This window comes from Eumetopias jubatus, unplaced genomic scaffold, assembly GCF_037043125.1.
Source record: "Eumetopias jubatus isolate StellerSeaLion01/CBP00866 unplaced genomic scaffold, mEumJub1_p1.0 scaffold_5, whole genome shotgun sequence".
Lineage (NCBI taxonomy): Eukaryota > Metazoa > Chordata > Mammalia > Carnivora > Otariidae > Eumetopias > Eumetopias jubatus.
The window spans coordinates 80,308,583-80,329,163 of NW_028274811.1; the positions used below are offsets into that span (position 1 = coordinate 80,308,583).

Consider the following 20,581-nt stretch of genomic DNA (forward strand, 5'->3'; position numbering starts at 1 on the left):
TTGGGAGAATCCATCACTTCCTTATTTGGTACCTACCCTAGACCCATAGTTAAGTAATTATAAAGGATGTGGCATGTCACTTCTATTTCTTCTGGTTGAAATACCTACCCCACTCCATTTCCTCACCTATACTGCCTCTTCTGGAGTAATGCCCACTTAATTTTCAAAGCTCAGTTCATGTGTCACCGTCTCTGGGAAATTGAGTTATATCCCTTTGTTTCAAGAGCACTCTGAATGAATCTATCTTATAATATTTTATAGTATAGGTATTTATTTTTTCTGTCACTCAAAGGATTAGGATCTTCTTTGGGAGCAACTATTTTGTTCATCTTTTTAGACTTAGAGGCAGCCATAATGCCCAGCACATGTTATACCCTCTATAGAAGTTAAATGAATTAATGAATTAATCAAGAATGAAAGAATGAAGGTAGGAAGTAAGCCAGAGCGAGGGAGGGAAGAATTAACAGCTGTGTTCAAGATAAAACAATTGGTTGTTGGTGGAAAGAGAATCTTAATCCACATCTCCATGGTTCCCTGATGGCCAATTGGTAAATATTCAGGGAAAGTAACTTTGCATTATTTTTAGGTGAGAAATTTTGATTATATATCAGTATCAAATATAAATATTGTTGGGGCACCCGGATGGCTTGGTCAGTTAAACATCCGACTCTTGATTTCGGCTCAGATTATGATCTCAGGGTTGTGAGACTGAGCCCCGCATTGGGGTCCACGCTGGGTGTAGAACCTGCTTAAGATCCTCTCTCTCCCTCTGCCCCTCCCCCTTCCTCTAAAAAAATTTTTCTATATATAAATATTGTTATGTAAATGTTGTCTGATTTTGTCCAGTTCCTAAATATTCACCTGGTTACTTCTTCCTATTCAAAGCTTCATTTTTGTCCTTTAGAAAAAAATACTCTCTTTTATGTAATGCCATAGGACCAGCACAGGTATGTAAAATATTCAAGTGCTTAAAGTTCCTTTTGAAATGAGTATGAGGATAGAGTGAATCATAGGAAGCAGGTTATGGATAAGGATAATGTATTTTGATAATATTCAAATTCATGCAGCAAAGACCAAATAAGTCAGAGCAGATTTGCTGGTTCATCAGTTGTGCTTCTTCTGCATCCTTATTAGTAAACTGTAACACATTTTACAAAGACCCATCATTTCCCACAGGGTACAGCTCTAGGTTAAGCCTAAAAAAGCAGCTTTCATTATAGATCGTTCATTGAAAGTGGAGTGAAGCAATTACGGTATCTCTCTGAAGAGGTATATTGGCCAAACACTACTTTGGAATAGTGCATTATACTGGATTAGTTATTTAATATGTTGACTATTACTGAAACTTGGAAATGTGTGTAGATGCCCTCTTGGGCTTATTGATATTGTTAGAAAAGCAACAGATATGTTCCCGGGGGTGGGGTGGGAGAAGAGCCCTCACCAAGTTTCTTAAAAACTAAAATGGGGGGCGCCTGGGTGGCTCAGTTGGTTAAGCCGACTGCTTTCGGCTCAGGTCATGATCCCGGAATCCTGGGATCGAGTCCCGCTTCGGGCTCCCAGCTCAGCGGGGAGCCTGCTTCTCCCTCTGATCCTCTCCCTTCTCATGCTGTTTCTCTCTCTCTCAAATAAATAAAAATCTTTAAAAAAACAAAACAAAACTAAAATGTAGTAATTTCCCAACTGTTGGGTTTTAGTTCTATGCAGTTTACAGTACTAATGAAAGTTGTTTTGAGAATTTACAGAAACTGGTATTTCTCACTATAGTAATCATTATTCTGTGACACATTGGTATAACCAAATTTCTATTCTGTTGATAACTTGTCTTGAGCAAATTTCAATGTAAAAATATAGAGACCCTTCTTTTATATTTAATTTGTCTGAATTTTCTCATTTGAAAAATTGGAATAAAATGCATAAGATCTGCTTTTTCATAATGGACCAATAATAAAATCCTGGCTCCTTTTAGGCAAATTAGTTTTTCTAAGGAGTCAAATAGTCTCCTTGGAAATGTTTGACTCTTTTCTCCTGAAAGTAATGGATTTTTGTCACCTTTCTCTGATATTGGGACTTGGATATTTTCTTTTTCATTTCTTTAAATTTAAAAGATCTGAGTTATTTGAATATGTCAAATTTAAGTTATTTAAATTAAGCTGAATCATCTTTCTTGAAGGTTTGGAATATAATTCCAAATTGGAATTTCAGAGTTGAAATTTCTCTATTTATATGGCATATATTCTAATAAAATAATAGCCTACAAAAACTTGTCATTAGTATTCAAATCTCAATCTAAGATGTGTTTCTTTCACTATTTGTAGAGAGTTGTTAAACATTTACACATTCCAGGTGTGTAGAAGTCCATCATTCTGTGGGACTTTTTTTTTTTTTTTACATTGCCATCTTTATGTATTCATTCTTTAAAAGGTATTAAAAGATATGATAGATACATGCTATATATATCTAATTTGGAATGCATTCTTGTGGAGTACTGTGTTAGAGATGCCATAGCTGTTACTTACTGTGTTACAGTTACCATACACTTATTTGTTCATGATCCTAGCTTTTTCAACTTTACTTTTTCATTACCAAGAACACAATCTAGCTCAGAGATGAAAATTTCTCAGCTGCACTGGTGAAACAAAAATGGACTTTTTGAAGTCAATTCATCAATAACAATGAAAGAAATTGTAGCAGTGGAAGTAATGGATTTAGATGAACAACATTTATGTTAGTTGATGCATTTACATGATTTCTATCAATATAAAATTTCAATAAGTGAATGGGATTATTTAAAAGACAGGCTTAATATGTACTAATGAAATAGTAGTTTATTATTGACACAACTACATGGCATTTTTTCCCTAAATTATTTTTGGTTCACTTGTATTGGTATGATAATATTTGGTTGAAATGGAGTTTTAATATTGCCTGCCTGGTTTCAAACCTGACTCTGCTACTTAAGAGCTGTGACTTTTGTACAGTTACTTAATCTGTGCCTTAGTTTTCTTATATGAAGAATGGACTAATTAATGGTAGCTTCCTCATAGAATTGTTATAAGGATTAAGTGAGTAAATACAAGTAAAAAGCTTAGAAAAATATTAACATATGCAATTTAAAACACGTTGGGATTATTTCTTAATCTCTTTTGTTAAGGACATGAAAGTATTTTTGTTCTTGAAATGGAGATGTTTTTCAAATGACCACCTAGAATAAAAAAGTGAATTACATGAGAAAATGCTCTTATTAATACAGTTTATTGTGGTTTTCATAGTGGGGTTAGTGGAGAAGTAGAAGCAGTTTCCAACATTACTTGATTCTTCAACAATCTAGTTTTTGTACTAAGGTTTATGGAAACTATATTTATGCATCTCTTCTGCTTCTGTTGTGATCATGTGGCCTTTTGTTTTTTTAGGTTAGGGAAGAGGTTATAGCATTATTTGGTTCCTGCAACATGTGGTAGTCATAGATTATTATCCTCATTTTTTCTAAGCTTCTCTACTGACTCAGAGAGGTTGAATGACTTCCCTAAAGTCACATAGCTAAACTTAATGGCAGAATGTATAGCATTAGCCTCATATTTTATCTTACATTTATTTGATAACTATTTCCAGCTATCAAAACTCTATTAAATATGACACTGCTTTCAGAAAGAGATACTTAAACAACAGCAAAATTAATATCTGGATTATAGAGGACTTAAGGCCATTGGTATTATAAAATGACCAAGGAAATAGGAATGGTATTAATTTTTTTGGTTTGTGCTCTCTGGAAGAATCAGAACCCTTGGTATCAGGTTGTTTTCATAAGATTGAAGGAAAGCATACAATTTGTTAAGAACTTTTTCTCAATCAATACATTTGATAATACACCTTATTATACAGGTTTTGGAAAAGTACAGAGGGTAAAATTAGAATATCTTTGAAATATATTTTAAGAAGAAGTATGTCTTTTTGATAAATCTGTTGACCACTCTTAGAAACACGGAGGAAGTAGTAAATCTATCCCTTGGTAAGTGTTATCTATAAAGATCCTTAAAATCATCAACAGTATGATAGCTTGAAAATTAAAAGGCCTTATTTAAAATATAAGCTTACTGGCAATATTTAAATGAACTCCAGGATGAAGTATTTACTTTCTTACCGATGGGCTTTATTTGTAATGTGTATCTATCTGAGACATGTACCAGTCGGCTTTTGCTGATACAATCAACTCTAAAATTTCAGGGACTTATAACAATAAAGGTATATTTCTTATTCCTATTTTGCACCTATTGCAGGTTGACAGGTAACACATCCACACATTATTGTAACACAGGCTCACCATTGTTTTTTCTTGTGTGGTCAGAGAGAAAGGAAAGCAGATTGACTGTGAAACTGGAAGATGGCCTTCACGTTCCTGCTTGGCAATGGCACAGTCACTTGGGCTTACTTTAGATTGGCTAAAGCAAGTCATGTAGCCAAACCTGAGGTTGTGGTGGTGGGAAATATATTGCTTTCACTGAGAGAATTACTAGAGAGGGAATTTAAAAGGAGGAGGAATGAATATTTTGAAGAAATAATACAATCTGCCACAGTCACCACTGTAATTCCTAGGTAGGGACTCTGTTAAGGTAAATATTGCAGTTTTATGTTGAGGTTGCTTATCTCTAAAATTGTATTTCATAGGCAATATCTACATCTTTAATTTTTTATTATTGGATGGGGTTCTAATTCTTTGGTTGTTGTATGAAAAATTTCTCTGTATCTCTTGTGTCAACAAATTGTTGGAGTCAAGGCTTTGTCTTTAAGAAACAGAATCCCACTGTAAACTAGTGTGAGTACAAGGTTGGGAGGTAGGGTGCGGGTGGGCAAATGAATACAAGGGAATGTCATGAAACCCATGGGCTCCTGGGCTCATGTGGGACTGGAAAACTTTAAGACATTACTCCCTATCTCTTTGTGTCATCTTTTCTTCTTTATTTCTGTACACATCTTTCCTTATTTTCTCTGTGCATATGGACATTTCTCTCTGCTTTTCCATGCATTTGGTACTCTATGACAATCCCATAGCTCTCGAGTTTTCCTGTCACTATTTCAAAAAGCATCAGAGACTGAACTTATCCTTTCTGAATTCCAGTTCTGAACTCCCAGGAGAGAGAAGCACTGGCCGGTAGGTTATGATTGGCTAGAGTCATGGAATTTAAATTTCTATGATAGGGGAATTGGGAGGGAAAATCCACAGAAAGAAAGTTGTACAGAAAACCTCAAAGCTGTCTTTTATGCAAATGTTAGGTTTCCTGGTTAAAAAAAATAAGCAGCTTTAAAATGAATTTTCTTTCTTTTTAATGATAATAAAATCCTCATGAATATGTTTTAAAGAAGTTCTCAGTTATGGTTTTTTACTGTTTGGTAGACAGGGAAAAGGAAGCACACTGGTAAAGCTTTCAAGGCAATTAACAGTTGAGTTTTGAAGCTGTTAAATTATAAAAGAAAAAAGTATTGGGTATACTCATGTTCTTTTATACACTTTGTTCCTGCCTTCCCCAAGAGGCAGTGTTAGGTCACTGCTCCAGCTACATGACTAGGCATCTTCCATAAGACCCATGGCTGCTGTAAATCATGTTTCTCTAGAATGGGGGAAAAAAAGAAAGCCTCAATATTCTTTAAAAAAGAAGTATTTCCACCTTTCTCAGACTTAAAAATACATATTAAATTTGTCTATTATAGTATCAGTGTTCCCTTAAAGTTTATAATGTTTAGCTGCACTGGTAAAACAGATTAAAAATATCAGCACATTATAATTTTTTCTCCAACTTTTTATTTAGAAAGTTTGTAAACTTAAGCAAAGTTGAAAGGATCAAAAAATGCTTTCCCCTGTATCGTTCAGGTAGATTTACCAGTTTTGGCACATTTGCTTGTATCTCCCTACATGCTTATATCTTCTTTTATTAATTAGACATGGCTTACTCAATTAGGAGGAAATCATATAATTCCTCCTGGAAGAACTTAATTACTCTCATTTTTCTGGATACTGCAACCCTCTCTTTTTTGTCAAATAAATTGTGCTCTTTTAAAACTATACCACGAACAAGTGTGCATAACTAAAAAGGCTCAGGGCCATTACAGTTACCTATTTTGTTCCTCTTGCACAGTAAGAGGCTTATTACAATATAGATATAACTTTATGCCTTGTTAGGAAAAACTTTATCCGTGGTTTGCATGCAAATTGTCTCTAAAATCTGTGTTGCTGCTTGTTTTCTAGACCAGTTTGCCCATGCTAATTTTATTTTGTTTTGTTTTGTTTTGTTTTGTTTTTATTGATATATGCTGGAAAATGATTTAGAATCAACAGCAGGTGGCAGTGCTAGTAAAGGTTGTGACTTTTGGTGTATAGTCAGCTTGGAAAGGAATGCCCTCCCTGAACGCGCCCCATCTCGTCTGATCTCGGAAGCTAAGCAGGGTCGGGCCTGGTTAGTACTTGGATGGGAGGAATGTATCTTTTAAATCTACACAAGTAATACTGTTAGGAAGGAATCTTTAAATTTATCACTAATTCATTTTATTTCAAAATTATTTTTGCAATCAATTGAATATAAGGTAAATGTATTTAAAAATACTGTTTTAGAGACTGAATTTTGTTTTAATTGTGGGACTAATAACTGAGAAAAGTCAGCTTATTTTTTCCTTTTTTTTTTTTTTGCTTATTCTACAATAAGAAAAAATAAACACTGAATACTTACAGTTAGAAAGATTAGGTAGTTTGAATCCTGTTAAAATTTGCAGGAAAAATGTCACAGCAAAATCATTTATTTTTCTATTGATGAAAATGTGGTTATTTTGAAATTTTGTGGCAAACTTCAAGAAATCTTTTATGAAACTAAAATACTCTATTTTAACAGGGTAGCACATTTTAGGAAGCTTAAATTTCTCTAGGCATTTGTGGAAATAATTTTAAAATTTCCTCTTTAAGTTATAATTTGTTTCATAGATCATAATTTTGCTGTGTTTGTCTGCTTTCATTTTAAAGAAGAGAAACCTGGAAAATAATTTGTTCCCACTGAGGTATTCTACTTGGTTTTTCACAATTCTTTTTGTGTCATTTTACCACAAATGATGAATTTTGAAGATGTATCAAAAACTTAATTGTTTCTTAGATTTTAATAGATCTGTACGTGTGTTTAAATAACTTACATATTGCATATTTAAACATTCATATGTTTGTATATCCATGTGTCATCTAGACATCAGCTTACAGCAGACTAGCTGATTTCTGTTATTAGCCCAATTTAACTTATTAAGAACTCACAACGCTTAAAACTACAAGAGAATTGGGAAATTAGGATCATTGCTCAGATGAAGAAACTGAGGCCCAAGAGAAATTTCACTGAAGGAGACTTAATGTTGTGGGAAGACCTTGTTACATTGATTCTTGGGACTCAGGAATGACTCAGTTACAAATTATTATTTTATTTACTTACATTCTCTGGACTTCTGCTGCGTCTTCCCCCCCGCCCCCGGAACAGGGGAATGGAGGGGGCAGTATCATTCACTAGGTCCTGTATTTTATTATGAAGAAAATGATTTTAACAAATATTCTTTTTCCTCCAGGAAGCACATAGTTAGCCACTTGATTGAAGAGTTGACTTCATGCTTGATGTGTAATTAAAATTAGATGAGCTTTTCTGAACCCTAGTTTCAGTGCTTCCTGAGAAATACTCTATGTAATGACGGCTATTATTACCCCTACTTTTTAAGAATAAGTGAAAAAAAGTGACAAAATATTTTAGTTGCTTTAAGATAAAACACTGAGTCATCAGGAGATTTGAGTGGGACAAAAGGACTCTTAGGCGTAATCACTGTTCCCCAAGGAACAGCTTTTTCCCTGCAGAAGTAACAAAACAGAACCAAATCTTAAATTTTTCTTCCAGAACTACATTAGAACTAGGAAATGAGATGGAAACATCTATACATTGTATATAGGATAAATCAGGATAAATCATTATGAAATAGAAACACATTTCCTTTTCTCAAAATATCAATGGTTTATTAACCATATTAACTAATGGTTTATTAGTTAACTCAATTTTTTGTACTTTTGAAATTTAGTTATGATTAATTCTTAATCATTACCCCTTAAAATGTAGTTTTTACACACAGAGTAGCTTTTTTTGTTGTTGTTGTTAAGTTTAGGCGAGTCACTGTTTCTTGAAAATTCTCAGGTCAAGTCCATAGCCAAGTGAAGTACCTTAAAAAAAGAACTTTATCAAGTTTGGCCTGTGGTAATCTATGCTTTAAATTACAGCACAACTCATTCCAAATCAATATAATGAATTGATTTGTAAACGTTTCAGGCAGGATTGCTTTCTTTGGATTTTGTCTATTGAATGTGCACTACAGTTAAAGCATCTTCTTTCTTCCCCTGCATAATTAAGTCCCTGCTCTTGGCCTTTCACTGAATTTAAACTGGTTTTAAAAGGCAGAAATATATGTTAAAGCAAAATTATGCACATCCATTATTCTTAGTCTTATAAATATTGAAGCATTTTTTTCTCTTTTGTTGAGAAATAGAAGAGAAAATAAAGCTGAATGCCCTGAACTTCAGTTCCCATTTTTAAAGATATTTTATACCTGGAAAAAATTGAACTTACTGTTTTTGAATGCCTAAATTTCCTGAATATACAGTAAAATTCTTTATTTTTATAGATATGATTATGTTTAAAGACTTTATTTATTTGAGAGAGAGAGAACGAGAGAGAGAGAGCACATGAGAGGGGGGAGGGTCAAGGGAGAAGCAGACTCCCTGTCGAGCAGGGAGCCCGCTGCGGGACTCGATCCAGGGACTCCAGGATCATGACCTGAGCTGAAGGCAGTCGCTTAACCAACTGAGCCACCCAGGCGCCCGATATGATTATGTTTAAATTATGGTATATGACAAAGCGTAAGAAGGAACACGATAGTTGTTTAAATTTTGAAAAATCTGGAGAGATTTTGAGTTAATATGTACATGGAAGGAGCTGCAGGGAAAGATCAATTCAACTAACATTTACTGAGCACATATAATAGTGCCTTCTATGTGCCAGGCACTGGGCTAGTCATTTTATAGGTATCTTTCAGTTTCCCAGGAATCCTGCAAGGAATAAAATACCTAATCATTTGCATATATGGAAAATGGAAAGTTCAGTGCACCTAGGATTAAAACACAGGTCTTCAAAATGATGTTTTGGGCTCCAAAACCATCTTGTTGCTTCATCACCTAGTACTTTTCAGGTAGTGGGAAATATAAAAATAAATCAGTTCAGTTCCTGTCTTTAAGAAATAATATATGGCGGTCTATTGGGAGAGATAGGCATTCAAGCAAGTCATTTGCATTATCATGTGATAAGTCCCAATATATAATGATGTACTACAATAAGAGAGGGCATTATTTCTGATGGAGCTAAATATGTAATCATTGGGATGTGCAAAGGTATAGTGCTGACGAAATGAAAAGTTGTGTCCTATGGCTGATTTTGAGGGCCTGGAATTTTCAGCTGGAATTTCAGCCTGGAATTTAGGACCCCTAGGTTACTCTGCTTTCAAACAACCCTCAGTACTGTCTTCCTAAGTCATTGCTGGGGCCAGTAGATTTTAACTGTTTTATATCTTTGAATGCACAATTAAATTATCAGACTTTTGTAGGACACATCAGACTTTCGTAGAATAGGATACATTTGAACACCTGTATTTGCAATGCTCATTAGCAAAACATACGCACTTTTTAAAAAAGATACACATATTTATAAAATAGATTCCAGTTGTCAATGCATGCACAAGGAGGTGCTGGTAGGGCTCACTTGGTAACTTCATATCAGATTTTTCAGTGTTTATGAACCATGAATAAGGTATTTTAAACAATGTACATGGTTGCATTGTAAGAGAGATGACTTGTAGGATTTTAGATTCTTTGGAAGTATGATTATAAAGAACATTTCTGAAACTGGCAATAACCTAAAGTTCTGAAATATGTATTTGCTGTGAACAAATCTGACACACTGAATAACATATAGGAAACCTATGGATTGATACCTTGCAGGCATTGGTGATCTTTGTAAGTGCTATTATCTACTGTGTGAAATAATTGCATTTTTCAGTTCAACCACCCCAAATTGTATTTTTAAATTTCATTTGTAATTTGGGAATTAAGAGAAACTTACATATTTGAAGCATCATCCTATGTAATATCTGACTTTAGCTTGATGAAATTGTGTTTTCTATCTCCTTAAATGTATTCAGTTATGGGATTTCTTGCACTCTTGGTTTAGTGCACTTTTGTGCCCTTAGTAATAGTAGTTGTATTTTGAAAACAAAGTTACTGATTTATAGATATATCTATTGGTTCTGAAGTACTTTTCTGACAAAAATATGAATGTAATTTAAGTTAGGAATTTAAAGTCCATACAGTGCTCAAGTTACACTTCAATCTGACAAGGTGAGGCAGTCACCCCACTAAGAAAAAAATATATGGAAACGCAACAACAGTTCTCTTCACAAATATTTTAAATAGTAGTACCTCTGCCATATGTAGAGTTTGAACAGTTGCTCCTCTTCACCACAAAGCAGATATCCTTATCACTAGCAGCAACATGAACTCAGAAATAAAGCTTATCACTATAATTTTTACATTTTTCCTAAATGCTTTCTAAACATGAAACCATAAGTAATAGAAAGAAGGAGATTTTAAGTCAGGAAAGGAATAAGCAGTCTTTCTTTTTATTATGGGTGTCAAATTAAACATAATAGAAGGGTAACAATTGATCATTAGTTGTTTTTTTTTTAAGATCTCTAGGTTTAAGGGAATTTAACGTTTCCAAGACAACATATGAGTCAATTAAACTATAAAGTGTGTGTGCGCGCTTGTGTTTCATCTTGCTATTGCTACTTTTTAATGAAAAACAGCCACGTTTCCGCTGTTCTTTTTAGGTTATTGTCTTATAGAAGTCATTTTCATGCTTTGTAAAACAGGCCCAAACAAATTCTAAGTTGATTTTTGTCATATCAGTATCAGGAAATAAGGCCTGTGATACCTAATCATGGCCTTACTGTTGAGTTGTTTTATGCCTAGGAGGCGGAATCTAAAATTCTTATTAGCTTGTTAATATGTCAGACATAATTGGAAAGTATGGTGCTTCCTAATTATTATCCTAGTAACCTCAACTCAATCTACTTTGGTTTTCTCAACAGTGTGAAGAGGTGTGAGCTTCAATTAATATTTGGGATTATGAAATCACAGATTTAAGGGTGTGAGGTGTGTAAATGTCATTATTCTAATAAAAATTCAAATTTACAAGATGAAATCTTTGAATAGCCTTGAATAAATTGAATCTCCCAATAAAGCAAATCCTAAAATGACCATAAGAGGGTGCACAGGCATTGTAGAAACAAACAAACCCAATTCCTAGAATGACATAGAGAAGTTTATCTTTTTAACCATGAAATATTTAACATTTTAGAAAACATTCAAAGCTTCCAGAGTATTTTGTTGAACATGACATGAGTGTATGCTCATCTGAGTATGATCCTACTTTTCTTGATTTCTTCTCAATGCACAAGTTGTCACTATGTTGGTTCTTGAAAAGCTTAAATAGGATCAAATCAGGAAAGCAGTGTCAAAAAAGGGGATGTAATTATAGCTGTTGCTATTAAACAACTGAATCTAGGGGTTTTTAAGTCATAAATTACCATATTAGAGAAATCTAGATCCTGTTTTATACTCTACTTGGAAAGGTGGACTTTTCACTTTAGGGAAGGGGAAATTAATTCTTAGAATAAGAGGCTTTGGGAAAATTCGAGAAAGACAAAAATGCTATAAAATGTCTTCTAAATGCAAAGTACAAGGTTTCCATTTGTTAATTTGGGCCTTAAAATTATTTTCTACTTTAGATTATATAATTTTGTGGAACCTAACTGTAGGCTGACTTTAATGAACCATTTCATCCTTTGCAATTTTTAAGAAATAAACCCAATTTTTTAACAAAGAAAGAAAACCAAAATATCTAACCTAAAATTAACTTTAAATATTAGTAGATTAATTGACAAATTTTTATTGCATTAGACAATTAGATGAGATCAAAAATTTTTTTAATATAACATCTTTTGTTTCGTGATAACCTTAGAAAAGATTGAGAATTATATCTCCTATTAGTTATAAATGAGAAGAAATAAAATAAATGATTGTTGGGCATTCAGTAATAAGGCTATATCTAAAGGAACTACTTTAGAAATAATCTCTTTGGTGATTTCATGTTAGCTTTTCCAAAATAAAGTCAACTTTTGAAGTGAAATTTTATAGCAGATGTTAAGTCAGTGGAAACATTTCTTGGTTGTAGTAGGTCATCTACAAAGAGAAGCCCTAAAGTTCACAGCACTCCTCAGTTTTTTTCCATTAGGATCTTAGAACCACAGGAAGCCCCCCAAAATCACCATCGCCATATCTTTTAGGTGACTATTCATCACAAGAGCTGAATTAAGGGAAGATCTGGTAAAATGGTTCTTCACATTGCTGTGTATGTAAGAATCAGATTCTTGGAACTTGGTTATCCAAGTAGATATCCAGATCATAACCCTAGAAATTTAGCAGTAGAAATATCTCTGCTTATACCTCAGCAAATTTTTATTACAGGTAAATTATTATAAAAAATTCTTGGAGTGATAAAATAACAATTGTTGAATACTATAGACAGGTGTATGAATGTTAGAAATTATCAGCGAAGTCTGGGCCTAATCTAACTTACACTCCAGTTGTTCAGTTTCTAGTTGAGACGGAGAAGGTGGTCAATTTAGAAAAGAAAATTAATATTCTTGCTGAACTTTCAAAAATGTATCTCAGCAATGATTGAAAGATCTGCTGAGATTCATACTGATCTCAAGATTTAACAAAGGTAACGTAAACCTCAGCTGCGTAAAATAAGCCAATAAGAACCTAGATATAAGCAATTACAGTTTTTAAAAAGGATTTGTTTTATTTTAGAGAGAGAAAGAACGTGAGTAAGTGAGGTGACGGGTAGAGGGAGAAGAGGGAGGGAATCTCAAGCAGACGCCCTGCTGCGTTTGGAGCCACCCTGAGACCATGACTGAGCCAAAATCAAGAGTCAGAAGCTTAACTGACTGAGCCACCCAGGCGCCCCACAATTATACTTTCTTAAATTGAAGTATAATTGACATACAATATCCTACTAGTTTCAGGTGTACATCATAGTGATTTGAGGTTTTTATATATTATGAAATGATCACCATAAGTCCTGTTACTGTCACCATTCAAAATTATTACAATTATTATTGACTATATTCTCTGTGCTCTCCATTACATCCCCATGACTTATTTATTTTATAACTGGGAGTTTGTATCTCTTAAACTCCTTCACTCATCCCCTAGCCCTTTACCACTCTGGGAACCCACAGTTTCCTGTATCTATGAGTCTGTTTCTGTTTTGTTTTTTAGATTCCACCTATAGTGGAATCATATCTGATTTATTCCACTTAGCATTAAGCTAAGGTCCATCCCTGTCACATATGGCAAGATTTTATTATGATTATTTATTTATGGCTGGGTAATACTACATTGTGTGTACATACCACATCTTCCTTATCCATTTATTTGTTGATGGACACTTAAGTTGCTTCCATATCTTGGCTATGCTGCAGTGAACATAGGGGTGCATATGTCTCTTTGAATTGGTGTTTTTGTTTTCATCAGGTAAATACCCAGAAGTGGAAATTTTGGATTGTATAGTAGTTCTATTTTTAATTTTTTAATGAACTTCCATACTATTTTCCATAGTAGCTATACCAATTTATATTCCCACCAACCGTGTACAAGGGCGAGTTTTTCTCCACATCTTCACCAACACTTGTTATTTTTGTCTTTTGGATAATAGCCAATCTGACAGGTCTGAGGTGATGTCTTATTGTGGCTTTGATTTTCATTTCCCTGATTAGTGATGTTGAGCATTTGTATGTTGGCCATCTGTATGTCTTTTTTGGAAAAATGTCTACAGAAGTCCTTTGTCCATTCTTTAATCAAGTTGTTTTATGATATTAACTTATGTACGTTTTTATATATTTTGGATATTAACTCCTTAATCAGATGTATGATTTGCAAATATCTTTTCTCATTCAATATGCTGCATTTATGTTTTGTTGATGGTTTCCTTTGCTATGAAAAAGCTTTTTAGTTAGATGCCATCCTAATTGTTTATTTTAGCATTTGTTGCCTTTGCCTGAGGGGACTAGTCTAAAAAAATATTGCTAAGACCAATGTCAAAGAACTTACTACCTATGTTTTCTTCTAAGAGTTTTATGGTTTCAGGTCTTATATTCAAGTCTTTAATCCGTTTTGAGTTTATTTTTGTACATGGTGTAAGATAGTGGTCCAGTTTCCTTCTTGTATATGTTGCTGTCCCGGCAATTTTACTCTGAATGAAAAAGAAAGCAAAGATATGTTAATCCAAATTTCATACCAGAAGGAGAGAGAGGTCTGAGCATATTGTGAAGGGCAGTAACTAGTCATCTTAAAAGGAGCAAAGGACACCCTCCAAATGGCAAGATCCCATTCCTTTTGATAGACATTGGGGAGGGTATGTGCTACGGTGAGCGCTGTGAATTGTGTAAGACTGTTGAATCACAGATCTGTACTTCTGAAACAAATAACGCAACATATTTAAGAAAAAAGAAAAAGAAGAAGATAGCAGGAGAGGAAGAATGAAGGGGAGTAAGTCAGAGGGGAAGACGAACCAGGAGAGATGATGGACTCTGAAAAACAAACTGAGGTTTCTAGAGGGGAGGAGGGTAGGGGGATGGGTTAGCCTGGTGATGGGTATTAAAGAGGGCACATTCTGCATGGAGCACTGGGTGTTATGAACAAACAATGAATCATGGAACACTACACCAAAACAAATGATGTAATATATGGTGATTAACATAATAAAAAATTAAAAAAAAGGAGCAAAGGACAGAAGAAACAAATATAGTCCATTTATTCCACATTTAGTTACTATATGCCAGACATTGGTCAACCTGTTGCTATTTTAAGACTCATCAGCTCTTAGTACCTGGAGTTCTAAAGAGATGAACTGATCTTTGTCTTAGATTCTATGTCGGCTCAGAAGATGTCAGATATCCTAGTACTTTTAATAAACATTCCAGTCACCCTGCATTAATTACTAGACACTGCAGACTTGGGCATAACTGAGTTCTAAAAGGCAGTTATGTCTTCTAATTTAGTGTTGATATGGGTCTTCTGTGGCTCATTATGCTACATTGGTATTTTTCATAGTAGTCAATTAATTTTGTAGCTCAAATGGACAGAGTTGGTGCTACTTTGACATTTAACGTCAGGGTGGCAGAGAGTTACATTTAAAAAAGAAAAATTGCTGCATTGGAAATAGAGAGTGTTTAAAGGAATTGTTTCATATAGTGAAGATAGCTAATGTTTTGTTTCATTTTGCTTTTCCTGACTCATAGGCACTAGGGACAGCCAAGGTTTTTTAATTCATTCTTCAACCTGTCGTAAGGATTCCATGTCATCCTTCAAAGACAGTTTGATATTTATCTTCTTTAAAGGTCTCAAGGGAAGGAAAATCTATAAGCTACCTTAGTGACCCATCTTAGTGTAGAATAGCCCTTATACATTTACGTAAGAAAGAATGAAGAAAATTTCAGTTTGACATAAAAATCACCATTTACAACAGGTCACTGAGGATGAGGGGACGACTATGCCTTCCTTCTCTTCCCATGTGAAGACTAATGACCTCTCACAGCTCTAACTTTCCCCTGTGTTCTGCCTGAAATCCTTGTGACCTGTGAGTGTTAAATGAATGGAGATCAAGAACAGCTCTCAGGCCGTGGATGTAATTTTGGGGAAATGAGAGGTTGAGGAAAACTCCTGAATATCCTCCTCTTCTTCCATCCTTTTTTTTTTTTTTTTTTTTTTTTTTTAATCCATGGCTTTTTTTCTGAGTTTCCACTGGTCTCATCCATTTCTCCCAGCTCATTTTCTCCCAAGTTTCCATCAGTGAACACAAGCTTAGGTCATGACAAGTTATGATATTCAGGTGCAGAACTCTCTGAGGCTCTGTGACAGAAAGGAGGCGATTTTTTTAAAAAGAAAAAACAAAAACCAAAACTGACTTAACGTGAATGAGGTTGGGCCAGGCATAAAAGCTGGAGTGTACGTCTCGACTCTAACTCAGAAGTTGATGCCCTGGGGATAGAATGGACGGGTGGTGGGTGCAGGGAGTACATTTTGAAGAAGCAGCATAGTAATTAGACTCTTGGGCCTCTGTTTAACATAAGGCCCTGTTCTGTTAGGTCTCAGGGATAATCTGTGTTCTTCTGGCTACATATACCATAGTTTGAAACTTTAAAGAAAACAAGTAAAAGCAACTAAAGCAGGAGTTATATTTTAATAAGATGATAATTTTGAACTACTCTCTCCAGAGATGGTCTATTCAAAAGTTTTGTGGGTATGATGCTCTTTTAATGAAAGCAACATGAGAAATGCATCATATTACTACATAATCAAGCTGTGATAATGTTTTCATTGGCTATTACATCACTGCTCTGTGATCTGCTCTGATTCCAGATGAGATTTAAGGTGTTGACTACTGACTATAAAGTCCAAAATTATCTGGATCTTGATTGCTTTATTCTCCCCTAATGTGATCATTGTAAATTTAGAGTTCTGGGGCATTTTTGCTGCTAGTTTTCATTGATGGAAATTGGAGAATAGGATACATGAGTCCTTGCTTATTAGGAAATCAGCTTTTTGAGGGGGGTGGAGAGAGATAGAGGCAGGGTGGACTTAAAAATACAGTAAACAGCATCTGTGAACACTGAGCTTCCTTTGAGAGAGGAAGTTTTATTTCAAAATGTTAAATATTTAAAATTATTTTAAATAACTGGTTGCTTTTAAAATCTCAAGTATTGTTTTGCATATATAATCTTGTACTTAAGTTGTATGGAGTTAAACTTATGTTATACAATAATGCGGTTCTGGCTTAGGGCTAGAGGTGTGTTATAGACTGAATGTTTGTGTCTCCTCAAAATTCCTATGTTGAAGCCCCCGCCCTGAACATGATGGTGTAGGAGTGCTGACAGTGTTGGGATTACATGTTCTGGGCCTCTTGGAGATTAATGTACATACTTTAGAAATAGCCATCAAGGCTGGGATGGGGAGAGGCTTGCTTCAGGATTCCATAAATCTGTTAGAGATAACATAGTTTTTCTCTTCCTAACTCACAGGTGGCCCACAAAATCTAAAGTTTAGCTGTCAAATAGGTGTGCCAACCCTTTGAAATGCATGCAAACTCTTTGATCTTTCTATAGTGCCCACCACCCTTGCCCCACCACTTGTCCCCTTGCTCTATAAAATTTATAGACTAAGGTCCAGACTTTGCAGAGAATAGCTGTTCAGGGTCTGGGTCATCACCTGCCCAGTCCATCCTGGCAGTAAGGTACCCTGAATAAAACTGTGTGAACTGTATGGAGTCAGTCGCCTGCTTTGTTTTTCAATCTCAGAGTGCCTCCTCAATTTGGGGGATAGTATTCTGTTCCTCCCCCACCTTCTAGTAGGCAGTGTTTGTAGTTAAGGACTTTAAGAAGTAATTAGGTTTAGATGGAGTAATGAGGGTGGGGCCCTCATGATGGGATTAACATCCTATAAGGGGAGGAGAGACTGGAGTGCTTCCCCCCCACCCTCGCACTCTGCCCTGTGAAAACCCAGTGAGAAGGCAGTCTGCTGCAAGTCAGAAAGCGGGCTCTCACCAGGAAGCATATCTGCTAAAACCTTGCCCTCGGATTTGTCAGCCTCCAGAATCTTGACAAATAAATATGTAATATTTAAGCCACCTAGCTTACAGTATTTTGTTATAACAGCCCGAGTTGACTAGGATAGGATGGGAATATCAAAACAATTCTAAGATGTAAAGTATTATTCCATTAGCTTCTTTTATGAATGTTCTGTTGAACTTTCTAGCTATCTTTTCACAAATCCCTTGCTGCCATGGACCCATCCTGGTGGCTTCAGAAAGTATCCATCTCTAAAAATCTGTACTTTGGAATATTGCTTGTTTTCTATTACACAGCCAGAAATCTATGTCATTTATCAGTACATCCCCCTCCCTCTTAACCCATATTCAAATTACCACTAATTCTCATTGCCCTAAAATATTTTGATTCTCCCCTTTTTATTCTTATCTACACTAGTCCAATTTATTACCATCTCTTGACTTGGTTGCAGAAGGCTCCTAACTGGACCTCTACTTCCACTCTAGCTCTACTCCAATCCATTTTATTCAAAGTGATCAGCATCATCTTTTTTTTTTAATGGGTTTATTTTCCAAAGCAGTTTTAGGTTTATAGAAAAATTGAGTGGAAAGTACAGTTTCCACACACCTCCCTGAACCCAGTGGTTTCCCCTATTATTAATGTCTTGCATTTTTGTGCTATACATGTTACAGTTGATGAGCTGTAATTGATATATTATTATTAACTAAAATTCATAGTGTTATTTTAGGATTCTCTCTTTGTAGTATACATTCTATGGGTTTTGATGAATGTATAATGATATGTACCCACCGCAGAGTATCATTCGGAATAGTTTTACTGCCTTAAAAATCCTCTGTATTCTCCTGATTCATCCTGCCCTCCCCTCCCTTCTGGTACCCACCAAACTCCCATCCCTCTCCATTCACTATTTTGAGAATGAAAGTCTAACATTTAACACATTGTTTTCTGGTTTATCTGTTTATGCTGTTAACAATATTAGAATTAATTTGTTTTACATTATAAAGTCCTAGAGCAGTGTGTTGTGGTTTTTTTTTGTTTTGTTTTGTTTTGTTGTTGTTTTTAAGATGAAACCATTTTGAGTATTTCAAGGAAGCTAAGGACCCTCATCCTGTATTCACTGATATCCATCCTATCATGTAGCTTCACATAAAATTTCACTGGCTTTCAGTATTAACTAAAATGTGTAAATTTAATGTACAAACTAAACTTTTAAGCTGTCCTCCTGGGGTGGCGCTATTGGTTATAAAGAAACAGAATTTACTTTTAGAACAAATTTGATGAATATATTTTTTCTCTGGTGAATAGGGATTTCTTTCTACCAGAGGTTTGAGTTTTTAAGATTGCCCAAACACTCATAGGTTGTAAAAAGTCATTCTCATTTCTGTGTTTGTGAAAGCCATTTCAATCTGTGCTCTTTCTCAATTGTAGCGTTTTCTCTTTTTCATTTTCTGTTCCAATTGTTTTAACCTATTCAGTTCTTCTTATAAATTATTCCTTCTCCAAATATGGGATTCTGTTTTGAGATAGAATATTTACTGAAGATACTTGAGTTCATAGAAATAATAGGACTGCAGATCTAGGAAAACCGTCATATGATAACATTAATTTCCTTGGCTTGTCCCTCTCTCCACCATGATCCCAACAGGTTCCACAGCAGATTGGTAAGAGGTCCGCAGCTTCATTGCCTTTCCCATAGCCATGGTCCACTCTCTGGAGTTTGCAAAGGAGGCCTGAGGGTTCCATGGACTCCTGGATTTCAGCAAGATCTCCCAGTTCTGTGTGTTTGATGAGTCTACCTCACTAAAACAAGCTTAAGGGAAGGAAGCCCAGAGACCTCACTTTTTTCTGGTAAGGCAATCACTCTTCATTTATCTTATGACTACAAGTATCCAAGGTAATAATCATCAAAAAAATGCTGCATTTAAACTGCTTATCCTTCTAAAAAAAAGCATCAGGACAAATCCCATTATACTTTACTCTCATGTTTATCTAAGTCACCTTCAGAAGCCCCCAAATTTCAGTTCAAATTTCCAGATCATCACCTGGTCTCATGGTCCATAAGCTTCAAATATCTCCTGATATGACCATGTCATTTGCCTTCACACCATACTTCAAATTCTTTCACTGTGCTTTTACAGTGTATCATGACAATCTGAAATCCTTGATACTTGCAACTCTTCTCTCATCATTCCCTTTACCGTTTTTTCTTGAACTGAAAGCTGGTCATTCCTGAGGACATTGATTCTCATCTGGTTCTCTTTATTGGTGGCAATTTTAAAATCTCACCTCCTACATATAATGGAGACTGAAGATGAGGTAGATCCTCCTTCTGTTTCACTGTTCTTTCTAGATCGCTGTATTTCCCTTTTCTCTCCAAAAGATAAGGTCCTCTGAAGTACATCCCTTCTTGGTAATCTACAAACCTCTCCCCTTCATTCACTGAAGATTTGAAAATCTGGATCACTGTTTTCATTATTGATCACTTCAATAATCTTGCAGTTGATCACATTCAACCCCTCTGAACTTCTTGACCTCACTTTTCCTGACCACATTGTAGTCCATGTGCTAAAATTTGTCATTACCAAGAGGTACTCCACCTTTAAAAATACTGAATTCGAACATTCCACTCTTTAACCAATTGTATTAGTTTCCTATTGCTGCTATAACAATCTTAGTGGCTTAAACAACACCATTGTTTTATATTGTATTTCTGGAAGTAAGAAGTCTGAAATGGGTTTTAGAGGCTAAAAGCAAAAAATCAATAGAGCAGCATTCCCTCGGG

The 20,581-nt window shown here is 35.1% G+C and overlaps 1 long non-coding RNA gene across 1 annotated transcript in view; it reads left to right on the forward strand.

The window, feature by feature from the left end:
* LOC148164376 (uncharacterized) overlaps positions 1 to 20,581 on the forward strand; it is a 56,631-nt gene that overhangs the window by 10,154 nt on the left and 25,896 nt on the right. The window contains exon 2 of the long non-coding RNA XR_015768255.1: positions 19,445 to 19,647. This is a non-coding gene — a long non-coding RNA (uncharacterized LOC148164376). The remainder of the gene's footprint in view (positions 1 to 19,444; positions 19,648 to 20,581) is intronic.